The sequence below is a fragment of the Rhinolophus hipposideros genome (assembly GCF_964194185.1).
Source record: "Rhinolophus hipposideros genome assembly, chromosome: 8".
Lineage (NCBI taxonomy): Eukaryota > Metazoa > Chordata > Mammalia > Chiroptera > Rhinolophidae > Rhinolophus > Rhinolophus hipposideros.
The window spans coordinates 49,091,912-49,105,540 of record NC_138054.1 but is presented as its reverse complement, the minus strand read 5'-3'; the positions used below and the strand labels follow the sequence as shown (position 1 = coordinate 49,105,540).

At 39.4% G+C, this 13,629-nt stretch overlaps 1 protein-coding gene across 1 annotated transcript in view; it reads left to right on the top strand.

Annotated features, from left to right (window-relative positions):
• Positions 1–13,629, top strand: part of ROR1 (receptor tyrosine kinase like orphan receptor 1) — a 379,097-nt gene that overhangs the window by 187,581 nt on the left and 177,887 nt on the right. The gene's annotated exons all lie outside the window — the stretch shown is intronic.

The following is a 13,629-nucleotide window of genomic DNA, read 5'->3' as shown; positions in this document are numbered from 1 at the left end:
TGCTGGCTAAGCCCAGAATGGAGCCAGAAGAGGACTCGGGTCCCATAGCCTCCCAGCCGCTACTTCTTCCTCGCAGAGGTTCTGCCCCAGCTTCTGTAGTCTTGTCTGTCCTGGGACGTGGGGTGGGCTTGGATGTCTGGAGAAGGTTAAAGCGAAACCTCCCTGAAGCTGAGATTGACGCTTGTCTCAAAGGCAGAGTTTTCTTGTTGGGATTGTTCTCTGCCCTCCTTGCCTGGAGAGTGATCCTCTGTTGTCTTCTGAAAGGACCCTCAGATAAGAAGGGAGTTCATCCAATTATACGATCAGGATGTAGATCCTGCCAGATGGGGCTGAGGCAGGGCTCCCTCGTGATGGCTTGAGAGCCTGGTGTCTGGCATCCCTTGGCGGGGCTGGAAGGCTCAGCCTAGTCTCTGCCTGCAGAAAGACAGGTGGAAGGCAGGGGAGGTAGGCTTGGCCTAGGGCTTCAGGTTTGCTCCTGGAGAGCAGGAGTACCTGGCACAGAAGTGGGGGCTCTGAGACTGTCAAAGCAAGTCCATATTCATTTCCCTTACTCTGGTGCTCTTCCAACATGGTCTACCCAGTTGGAGCGGCACATTTCGTTCCTTGGCAACCAGTGCCTAAAAGAGAATGAAGCCCACTTTGCCCAATTTGTTTTCAGTACTTTGCTCTTGCTGCCTCACTTTTGGCTTCTCTCTTTTTAATGATGTTTGGTCCTGGGAGCAAATAATACTAAAAATAAAGATAAATAATGAAATAATTTATAATAATAATGAAATAATAGGTGGCTGGCCCTGTTCTAATAGCTTTGCATGGACGATCTCATTTGATCTTCCCTATAACCTTGTACATTATTATCCCCAGTTGGCAGAGGAAGAAACTGAAGCTTAGAAAGGTTAGGAAAACTAGTTCAAGGTTACACAGCTAGAATCTCGAGGAGCAGGGAACAGAACCCTATTCTGTTTTCCTTCAAAGCCCAGGATACTTTTTGCTTGACCACATTGCCTATAAAATGGGGATGGTAATAACAGTTACCCTGCTTGCTTTGCAAGCCTGCGGTGAGGATCAAATGAGACAGTAATTGGGAAAGCACTTTGAAAATTGCAAAGCACTATATAAATATATGATATTATTCTAATGTATCACTGGCCTACAAAAACACTATTCAAACATTTCATTTAGGAGAAGACACACCAGACCATTATTCAATAAGATAACACCACATGTGATCCTTTTATCATTTGAAGAATGTTTACGAAGCCCACAAAACCAAAGCCATTAGGAAGGTTTTGTTTTCTAAGTAGGCTCAGTAAACTTGGAGCAAGCTCAAGAAGTCTTTAAATAGCCAGGAAGTTAAACTGAAGAGACTGCATTAAGTGCCAGAGAATTGAATGTCCTTTTCACAGACTCTCGGAGTTTAAAATATATGATTTTGATAAATGAGAATATGCTGAAGAGCTGCTTTCAAGGATTTGAATCTGAATCCCATTGGTGCTAAAAGGAGCTATAATAATAATACCAAATAACAACCCTAATTAACACCAGTGGAGTAGTGTGAAGCTCATTGGCTATCCAAACAGAGTCCCTGGTTAACTAGGTATATAACCTGGGCAACTTATTTAATCTGTCCTTTAGCGTTCTTTCTTTTTTTAAAAAAATATGTATGTATGTATTGAGTTTTAATTGTATTTATTGGGGTGATATTGGTTAATATCATTATATAAGTTTCAAGTGTGCAATTCTATTCTACACCATCTGTATATAGCATTGTGTGCTCACCATCCATAGTACTGTCTCCCTCCTACACCATATATTTGATCCCCTTTACCCTCTTCATCTTCCCCCAAATCCTCTACTTCTTTAGTAACCACCCTTCTGTTGTCTGTGACTCTGAGTTTATTTGTTCATTTGTTGCTTCCCTTTTTATATCCCACATATGAGTGAACTTATATGGTTCTTATCCTTTTCTGTCTGACTTATTTCTCTTAGCATGGTACTTTCATCATTCATCCATCTTTTCGCAAATGGCATTATTTCATCCTTTCTTATGGCAGAGTAGTATTCCATTGTGTATATGTGCCACGTCTTCTTTATCCAATCATCTATCAAAGGACACTTAGGTTGTGCCTTAGTGTTCTTACTGGTAAAATGGGATAATAGTACCTACCTTGTAAGAACTTTGTGATGATTAAAAAAGTAATTGGAACGGTGACTGGCACATAGTAAACACTCAATAAAAGTTACCTCATACTATTATGATTTATTAAGCACATAAAATATTCACGAACAACAGTAGAAGAGAATGTTTAAAATATCCAGTTGTAGTAATTAAGAGCCTCCCATATGTCAGGCATTGTGCTCCATACTATATATAAATTATCTTTAATTATCATAACAAAAGTCAGCAAGAGATTTTATTATATCACTCCCCCATTGTACAGATAAAGAAACTGAGGTCCAGAGGACACTGTGCGATAACCTGAATTTCTCTCTGAAAGTTCTTTATTCTTTACTACTTCCCCAAACTACCAAAGCCTGGCAGCTCGTAGCAAGTCCTCTGCCTCTAGATCTAATTGATTGATCTTGAGGATGGGGAGGACTGTCCAGTGCCCTGCGCTCTGCCCACACTGCTGAGAAAGGGGCAACCAAGGAAAGGAAGACCCCTCTAGAAGTGATGGCTAAAAAAGTGGAGGTTGGTCTTTCCACTCTTTTTCAGGGTTCTGAAGCTAACCTGTGATTACACTCCCGAGTTAGGGCTATTTTTGAAGCTGCTTTGAACCAGATTTTACGGTTTTAGAAAGATTCAGTAGGTCAGGCTTGTGGGCTGGTACTTAGCAATCCATCAAGATTTACAACTCGGTTGATTTAGGATGATATTACAACAGACCACCACTTGAAAACATCGTTTAGCTCCCCATTGTCCAAAAGGAAAACATCCTGATTTTTTAATATTATAGTAGAATGGACTAAAGTTTGGCCTTCAAGGTCCACCAGACTCACGTCTGCACCCTGGCTCTGACATCAACTAGCTGCATGATTTTGAGCCAAGATTAATTTCTTAGAGCCACAATTTACGTCATCTACTATATAATGCTTCCTTGCCAGGTTGTTGTAAAGATTAAATAAGATACAAAGGGGAGGCAAAGTACCCCACCTGAGGGGCTCCCAGTAGGCGATTGCCAAACATTAGTTCCCTCCTTTTCTCTTAGCAAGGCAGAGATAAGATTTTCTAAACAGGCCTCTGTCTATTTATTAATAGGCTCTCTTGCTGTGTGCCAAATTGAAATATGCCATTCCCAAATTTGCCACAGGAAGACCAAGTTGAAACATGCTATTTTCAAATTTGCCCTAGAAATGAGATCATTTATGTCGAATTGCCTAGTTTAGTGCCTGGGACAAAATGAGCTCCAAACAAGGTGGAATGAATGAAAGTGGCCGAATACTAGGAGAGAGGGGTATCGGGAATATTTTCTTCCAAGATATCTCTGCAGATTGTCCTGGCAACCTCAAACTGTGAGGGGGGTGGGAATGGAAGGAAGGCATCTGGTCAGTGAGAGACAGCTCTGGGGCCTCTATACTGCTGGCCCCTCCCCCTCTAAATATTTCCCCCATACCAGTCACATTTAAAACTTGCTATTTGTCTGTCGTTAAAAGGGTACCACATGGAATAGGACTAAATTAAGTGCATAGTGATTGCCGTGTAGCTCAGACAGAGAACTGCTCCTGGCTAATTCTATCTTGGATACTGGTCCTGTAATTGTCATTAGGGTGTTGGAGCTAGCTGCTTCTGTTGACTTCATGTTGACTTTGCATCACAGTTCCTGTGCAGAAGGCCAGTGAGGGCTCCTGCAGCCTTCAGGAGTTGGTTTGGGGATGCAGCCCCTCCTGGAATTGCATTTAGGCCCCAGACTTAAAGTGTATTTTCATGCTGATGTTTCTTTTGGTCCTTTTCCATGTGTTGGATAGCTGGAAATGGACAGATACACAGTAGGAAGTCTCTTTGGTTTCTATAGGAACATGCCTAATATCTGACATTGTTAGCTCATTAACTGTTTCACCTACGTGAATTTTCCAACTAATTGAAGCATTCCCCATTAAATGCCAAATGGTTTGCTGTTTAATGGAAATACTCCTAATGGATTGCCCACATACCTCTGTCTTCCTTAAGAGAGCTACCTTTCCACAATAATGCATGGTCATCATTGTGAGTTCTTGAATGGTGCTGCCACAGGGTACATACCCACAGTCTGTTGAACTCTGGACTAATTGCCCCAAGCTGTAAATTTTTTTTTTTTTTGAGTCCTTGGGTGTCCTCTCTTTTTCCTCAAAGTACTTTCTAGTTATCTACCTCCATCTCCTTTCCTGCTCTCAATTTGTTGTGTCTAGTCAACTCTGGACTGGGAAATCTGATAACTGAGCTTGTGAAAAGTGTGTATAAACAGCTTCTGAGTGAAGACCATTTTAGCTTTTCTAAGGAGTAAGAGCTTTGGTGCATAAATCTAGATTGGCTCACCAAAACAGAAAAAGTCTTTACTTGGACCCTATTTTGTCAGATATTTGTTTATCTAGTCTATCGAACTTGAATCACAGGAACCCAATGCAAATGTTGGCTGGGACCTCCAAATGACTGGTACCTAAATGGTTCCTTAAAGTGGGATTTATAAGACCTTCCAAAGATTTATTCAATATTTTCTTATTTACTGCCAGGCACTGAGCTAAGCATTGGCTGTCTAGACAGATATCGCCCCTGCCCTTAGGACGCTGAGCATCTAGGTGGGAAAAAATGTATTAATAGAAATAGGTAAACTTGAAAAACAGAATAAAGGGGTGTATAAAGGTTCTGTATAGCTCAGAGGAGGGGATGATGTGTGCTTGGAAGGATGTAAGACAAGAGAAGAGAATTTGCTTTCTCTCTCCCTCCCTCCTTTATTTCATTTATGTCTTTCTGTATTTCTCTCATTACTACGTTCAGTCAACATTTATTCAGCACCATTTGTAGTCCTGGCACTGAGATTACAGCAGTAAATGAGACACTGGACAGATATGATCCCTATCCTAACCTGAATATTAAACAATGAATGGAAATGGGTGTTCCAGTACAAAGAGTCAGGGGCTGAAAGGGAAGAATGTGTTTGGACTGGTGAGCTGTAATTGAGCATGGCTGGAATAATGGGAAACAAGATTATAAGGGACTTTGCATGCTCGGTTGAGGTCTTTAAACTGGCAATAGATGGCCAGTGAAGGTTCTAACCAGGGGGATCTTAGACAAATGTGGCCATTTGGTGGGTGGATTATGGCACGGAAGATGGACAGCAGCCGACAAGAACCAAACCCACACCATCTAATAAATTGTATGTAATTTTCAACTTCATCTTTAGGTCTTAAATTCTGGGTTTTCTGCCTCAATTACCCAGAATCCCTCAATGGCTTTTCTGTTGTTTCTGCCTTTGCTGTTTTATTCCCTTGAACGCTGTTACACAGATCCAAGCAGTCATAAGCTGTAGGAGGTACAAGAGGCTGCCTGAGTCTGGGAAAGGGCAAATAGACGAGTCAGCCATGGTTTTGCTGTGGAATGATTTCAGTGGAATTTATTAGTGACTGAATTGCATCCCCTGTTGTACTGGTCTTTAACCCACATCGTGAGGATTAAATAAGATAATAAGTGTGAAATTCTTATGCCTGACCCATAAGCGCTAAATAAAGAACAGTTGTTCTTAACCATGTTTATTCCACTTTGTCATACTGCCTGCCAAAGTAGCGTACTGCCTTTTTTAAAAGGTATGTGGGCTCTCAGGTTCTCCCCACTATTCTTTTAGTTTCTCAACTGTAGGGACTGGTTGTGTGAGTTTGGACAAGTTATTTAATGTTACTCTTTGTATCATACCGACTTTTAATTTTGATTATTTAACGTGTCATGTCCTGACCAGTAATGCAGAGACACACACATGCTTTCAGATAGCAGCAGAAATTCGGTTTTAATTTATCATTGCTTTTAAACTGGAAGAAAACCTGAGGGTCATGTTCCTGGAGGTTTTAACCAGAACAACATTCTCTTTGCATTTTCAATGTTCCTCAGTCCCCACTTGGCTGGAGCGACTACCTCTGGCTTCAGTTAGCTATTTACATTCCTCTATTTTTATATAAATTGTGCTATATTAGCATATATTTCACACTGTGACCTAGTGTTTCCCAGATCCTTTAAGCCAGGCTATTTGTACATTAGTCAACGTCAACGGAAGTAAAATCTCAAATTGAGTGCAGACTATAGCCCTGTTACATTGCCCACTCTGTCATGCTGAAATGGATCCCTTGTTCTAAGAAGATTTGCTGTGAAATACAGTCTATTTACATTAAGGAGACCTCTGTATATTTAAGGCATAATTGTTTCAGGGCCTTCATTAATTCTTGAACTGCAAGACCTACGTTTTCTTTTCTTGTATCTTTTCTATAACAATGGAAGTCAAGGGTTTCCAAAAAAATTACAAATTGGTCCTCATTAAAATGGAGCTGGAAATGGTTTTCTGGTAATATGCTTTACAAACAATGAGAGAATCTGATTGTAAATCAACTCCAGGACCCAGCTGTCTCAGGGTCCAGGCTTGGAAACTCCAGGATAAAAGGTAGTCTGTATTTTTATGGAAAAATAAAACATTTTTTTTCACTTCTGTAATTGATGAAGTGCTTATCTTGTCATAGAATTTTAGAGTTGGAAGGGATCTCAGAGTTCATTTAATCCAGTCCCAGGAATAATAATCCCTTTCTCAGTATGTCTGACATATGGACATCTAGTCTCTGCTTGAACACTCTAGCCATGGACAGCTCGCTCTTTTAAAAAATATAGTGGTTAACTATACATAACATAAAATTAACCATTTTAATCATCTTTAAGCATACAGATCAGTGGCACTAAGTTCAGTCTCACTGTTTTTATCACCATCATCACCATCCATCTCCAGAACGTTTTTATCTTTCTAAACTAAAACTCTGTATACGTTAAACAATAATGCCCCATTACTTTCTCCCACTCAGTTTCTGGCAGCCACCGTTCTACTTTCCGTCTCTATGAAATTGACTGCTCTAGGTAGCTCATATAATTGGAATCATATCGTATGTGTCCTTTAGTGACTCGCTTATTTTGCTTAACATAATGTCTTAACAGTTTATCCTTATTATAGCATGCGTCAGAATTTTCTTCTTTTGTAAAGCTTAATAAGATTCCATTGTATGTATACACCACATTTTGTTTATCCATTCTTCTGAAAATGAGCACTTTGGTTGACTCCACCTTTTAGCTATTGTGGAGAATACTGCTATGAACACAGCATGTGTACAAATATGCGTGTGAGCCCCTGCTTTTATCTTTGAGATATATACCCAGAAGTAGAATTGCTGGATCATATGCTAATTCTATGTTTAACTTCTTTGAGAAACTGCCGTACCATTTTCCACAGTGGCTGTACCTGTTTACATTCCCAGTAGCAATGCACAAGCATTCTAAATTTTCTACACCCTCACCTACTCTTATTAGTTTTTACACTCTTTTTTAAACAGTGTGATATAATTGTAAGAACATGGACTTTGTTTTTGAAACTTGGCTCAGCCACATACTCATTGTGTGAGTTTGGATGAATTATTTAATCTCTCTGTGCCTCAGTTTATTTTTTTGTAAAGTGTGAATAATAAAGGCGATGATGGTGATAATTATAATAAAATTATGAGGATGAAATGAGACAGTTTGTGTATAAGCTATGTAGTTCAGTGTCTGAAAATAGGAAGCTATCACTGAATATTTGCTTTTAGATTTTTCGTGGTCTTTGATTAGTCCATTCTCTTTTGGGACCGCTCTCAGTGTTAAATATCTTTTTTATTTTCAATTAAAACCTGCCTTGGTGTAATTTCTGTACGTTGTGTTTAACGGTTGCCTTCAATTCATCAGTCTTGATTCTGCTGTTTATAACCTCACAGAATAAATCCTATCTTCCTTCCACATATCATCTCTCTGATATTTGAAAACAGCCATTAGTCATTCACGAGTCTTCTCTTACTTTGACCAAACATTCTGGGTTCCCTCAACTGTTTCTTAATGATGTGGTTTCTCGGTCGCTCATCGAGTGTTTCAACTGATTCTGGACTGAAGTTTGTCTGGTAGGATAGAGTGACTGGAAATTTCATTATCTCTCTCATTCTTTTGGTTTTACTCCCTCACAGTGACACTTATATGGAAGAATGGACATGTGGATATTGGTGAATGAGTTAAATAGTAAGCTGCCCCTCGTTCTTCCCCAACATTTTTTCCTCATTGCTCAGAATGCCTGATGTCTACAGCACTTCTTTTATTCACTTTAGGATCAGTCTTGCATCATTTGAAATTTTCTCCACTTGGTTTTTCTCTTCTTAGCTATCAGCTCCTTAAGAGGGAGCAGGTAGTCCCAGCTTCCATACCTTCCTCATAGTCTCCCAGCAGCCAGAGGGCACAAGGGCTGTACTTGTGAAATAAAATGGAGTTGTACTCTTAGATGTGGAGCTGTGTGTTCTGACATAGTCACATGCTTCGTTGAGATAGGCCTTTTCAATTGTTGAAGTGAACACCTGAAGACTGCCCAGGAAGAGAAGGCTGGGTATATAGGTATTTTGGCTGAAACTCCAAGGAGCACTTTGTACTTGGGTCTTCAGACATGAAAGTCTAGGGAGAGCTTGCTTCAGCCCACCCCACCCTGTGTAATTCATTGGTTCTCCAATGCCAAGTTAAATTGCCAGTTTCCAAACTTGCCCTTAGGAAGGATGAATGGAGGGCCTTGCAAATACTGGTGCTGTTTTTGAAAGTTCCAAAGTAGTTGAAAGTATTCTGCATGTTTCTGGTTTACACGCCTAACTCATCTAAATGCCTTTGCTTTTTGAGCTCTTTGACATCCAAAAAGACTTTTTGGTTTTATTATGAACTTTTGTACCCTTCAAAACAAAATCCCACACCTCTTTTCCAGAGAAGGGAAGTTGTATTTTTGGTTGAGGATAAAATATTTGAATAGCATTCTCTCCTAGCAACTCAATTGTATGTTTGAAAACCTAGTTACTCATGTATCATCCTCCTAAGCACATGTCATATGTTTACATAAAATAAAAAGGTAAAAGCCAGATTCTTTTCCTTTCAAAACAAAACAAAAAAAAGCTGAAGGGGGAGGGGGAATAACTCATTTTCTTGGCATTTTAATAGAGTACCCAGAATCCTCCTAACATGAGGCACTACTGTCGTTGAAAGCAATTAAAACTATGTGTAAACTAAAAACCCTGTCTTTAGTAAAAAACTGGTAGGTTCACTTGCAATTGATACACGTGAGCTTGGGTTTTGTGACTTCCACTTTAACCCCTCACAACATTGAAAAATATTTATCTATAGTTCGCAGCCATTTTTCAAATATTTAGGGTTGCCAGACTGCTGACATGCAGCTAAATCAGGCCTTATTTTGCAGAGTCAAGGCAATGTGGTCACTTCTTAGTTTGCCTGTTTGCCACATATGCATTTGGAATGGTGCCATCCATGCCTGGTGAGAAGCATCTGATCACAGGCATGTTACACCTCACAGTGTAGAAAATCAGCCAGTCACCAGTGAATGACAGGGAGAAGCAGCTCTTCTTCACCCCTGTGGTCACCATTGTCTCCCATGTCTAATTTGGGCTGTGGTTGATTTATTCATACAGCAGATTTCATTGTTTGTGATTTAGTTGCTATACCCATTGAGCTCTGCTACCTGAGGAAGTTTGCAGATATCAAGAGTGAATGCCTTTGGGTTTCTTTGAGGTCAAGAAAGGAAGGCCTAGGGGTGTCTTTGCACAAAGAAGGAATACCCTAAGGGGGATTATCGGTAGCCATTAACCTCTAAGTGTGTTAGGGAAGCCAGTCTACCATCATCAACATGGTTGTCATGAAATGTGATGACCCTTCCCTCCTCTGTGTCACCTTTCTTGCTTGACTAACTCTGCCTCTCACATTTCACACTACAGAATGGAGAACATGATATGACAATAGAAAAGGAGAATGTAAATAGTGATGTGTGCCCAGTGTGACCAAAATTCCCTGATTTTATGTTTTAAAATTGTAACTTTTGGGGATAATTTCTTTTCCTTTTTTTATTTTCTTTTTCTTTCTTCCTTCCTTCTTTCCTTCCTTCCTTCCTTCCTTCCTTCCTTCCTTCCTTCCTTCCTTCCTTCCTTCCTTCCTTCCTTCCTTCCTTTCTTTTCTTCTTTCTTTGGTTTTCTGAACCTTTAAAAAAAGCACAGCCCTTGTAGGTGTCAAACAGAGTTGGTAATATAAGTACTAGATGATGACACATTAAATGCCAGAGAATGGAACCATCATCCTTGTACTAGGTTAATTATGTCATGCCGACTTCTGCTCAGGGTATGTGTGTTTGAAGAGATGGAATATATACACACATCGTAGGAAAAAGATTTAATTAATGATGGTTTAAGTAGAGACCACTGCAGATTAGGGGACAGAACCATGGGCTCAAGTCTTAACTGGCCCCTTTTTAGCAATGGCTTTTGGCATATCACTCTCCAATCCTTGGTTTTGCCATAACTAAAATGTGGATAGTAATGCTTCAGTAAATGTTTGTGGAAACGTGTATAAAGGTGCTTTGTGAATGATCACTGATATTTGAAATGTTACTCGTGATTGTTCTGCTAGTTACTGTCGGATTTGCTGAAGTCCTTCTCCTCGTGTATTGCCTCTTCCCCCGGCTTACTGCCATCACAGCTACCCCTCCTTACTGTGTGAGCCATTAAGGCAGATACTGCATCTTTTGACCCATGTCCCTTTCTGCCTACCAATCAGTGAGATTCAGCAAATATTAGGTACCTAATAAGTGCCTGGCACTGGAGGATATAAAGATGAGTACTCCAAAAAAGTAAACATGCACATGCAGCAATATGTAATGAACTACTGTTTGTAGTAATTTGCTTGACTGCCTGTACAGGAGACCCTTTTGTCTGCCTAGCTAATGTCCACTTGTCCTTCAAGATTCAATCCCAGGGTCAGCATCCCTTGGTGACCTTTGATGATCACGTCTATTACTTTCCCACCACTCTGATGTGGTGCTCTTCCTCTGGGGTCCCATAACGTACTGGGCATACCTTGAGAGAAGCACTCATTGTATGAAAGAGAAATCATTGAGTACTCTTAAACAAACAGACAGATACTCACATTTTGCACATGGTATAAAAAATTTTAAGTACAAAAGGATATATAATAAAAAGTAAGTCTCCTTTTCACCCCTGACTTGAAGGTTCCCTCCCCCCCCCCCAGTTTTCCTCCTCAGATGTAGACACTTCCCAATTTTTGTGTATCCCTTTTATAGCTATATGTACATACACATACACATATGTGTGTGTTATATGTAAAAGAATATTTATATAGTCATGTACCACATACGACCAACAAAGTTTGGTCAATGATGGACCACATATATGATGGTGATCCCATAAGATTATAATAGGACAAAAAAAGATTATAATGGAGCTGAAAAATTCCTGTCGCCTAGTGGCATTGTAAGGGCATAGCACAACACGTTATTCACATGTGTGTGCTGACTCTGGTATAAATAAACCTACTGCATTGCCAGCTGAGTAAAAGTATAGATCAGTATATAATACTTTGTAATAATAATCAATGACTGTTACTACTTTATATGTTTACTATCCTATGCGTCTTATCATTATTTTAGAGTGTACTCTTTCTACTTACTAAAACAGAAAAGTTTGCTGTAACACAGTATGCCGTGTGACGCCAGCAGCAGCCTCATACAGGCTTGTAGCCTAGGAGCAATAGGCTGTACCATTTGGCCGAGGTGTGTACATCTAGGTATGTGTAAGTGCCCTCTCTGATGTTCACACAATGACAAAATCTCCTAACACGGCATTTCTTAGAGTGTATCACTGAGATTCAGCAGCGCATAACTATACAGATAAGAATATATATATATATATGTATATATATACAGTATATGTATGCATATATATATTATATATAACTATGTATTATATATGCCCACAAACATAAGAACATGTAAACATTATTTTTTTTTGCTTTTACACAAATAAAACATAGTTTTCTATGTACATGTACAGTACTTTGCTTTTTTTCTTATTTTAGGGATATATTTTGACGATTTTTTTTTCCAAATCAGTATATACAGAGCTGCTTCATTCTTTTTAACAGTTGCATGTGTTCCATTATAAATCTTGGGTAGGCCCTAATTTATTTAACCAGTCTCCTTGTTGTTAGACAAGTAGGTTGTTTCCAATCTTTTCCTGTTATAAACAATACTGCATTAAAAATCTTATATAAATATCACTTCGTACATGTTTAAGGACATCTGTGAGATAAATTCCAATAAGTGGAATTGCTGTTTACAGGGTATTTGCATTTAAAATTTTCATAAGTATTGCCAAATTTTACCAATTTATGCTCTTACCTATATAAAGGTCCCTGTTTCCTCATATCCCCCTCAATATAGTATTATCAAGCTGTTTTTAAATTTCTAATCTGACTGGGAAAAATGACATCTCGTTGACATTTTAATTTACATTTCCTGTATTATCAGTAAGCTTAGCATGTTTTCATGTATTTAAGAACCACATATATTTTCTTTTGTGTAAATTGTCTATTTATTTCCTTTGCCCACTTATCTATTGTATTCTGGGTTTGTTTGTTTTTTTTCTTGTTTATTTGTAGGAGCATTAGCTTACTATATTATGGCAGCTAGCCCTTTACTTTTTGAGTTACAATAATTTTTTTTTCCTGGTTTCTCATTTGTGTTTTAATATTATTTTTGATTTTTCACTTGTAGAATTTTTTTTATAATTTTTTAATTGGGGAATATTGGGGGACAGTGTATTTCTCCAGGGCCCATCAGCTCCAAGTCCAGTCACCTTTTTCAATCTTTAGTTGCAGGGGGTGCAGCCCACCATTCCATGCGGGAATCGAACCGGCAACCTTGTTGTTCAGAGCTCGCAACTCTAACCAACTGAGTCATCTGGTCACCCCTCCGGCAGCTCAGTGGCAGCTCGTTGTCTTCAATCTAGGTGTGGAGGGCGCAGCTCACTGGCCCACATGGGAATCGAACCAGCAACCCTGTTGTTCAGAGCTCGAGCTCTAACTAACTGTGCCATTCTACCATCCCCCTTGTAGAATATTTTTAATGCAATCAAATTATCATATTTCTTTTTATGGCTTTTAGATTTTGTGTCAAACTTTGAAAACGTTTTTCCACTCCATGATTGCTAAATAAATTTCTCCCATGTGCTGAGGATACACTTGCTGGTTGGGGACCTTGAGGCAGAAGGTCAGGAAAAATGAGGGCTGCAGAGAAAGATTATGGGGAAGGCCTGCAGACTTCTAGTGGATGAATCGCAATATGGGACCTCGACTCTCAATTCAAGGGAAAAGCAGCAAAACAGAACCAGTTTGGTTGCTTCTCTCTCCCAAACGGTTCCACCAGTTGCAACAAATTTCCCCAAATACCTTGGTCACCTCTGACTGAAAATGGATGACCGCATTCCATGTGGGAAAGATATACACCTTCTCTAAGAAAAGCAGCTATTAAGAACGTTCTCTTATCAGCCAGAGATCAAGTA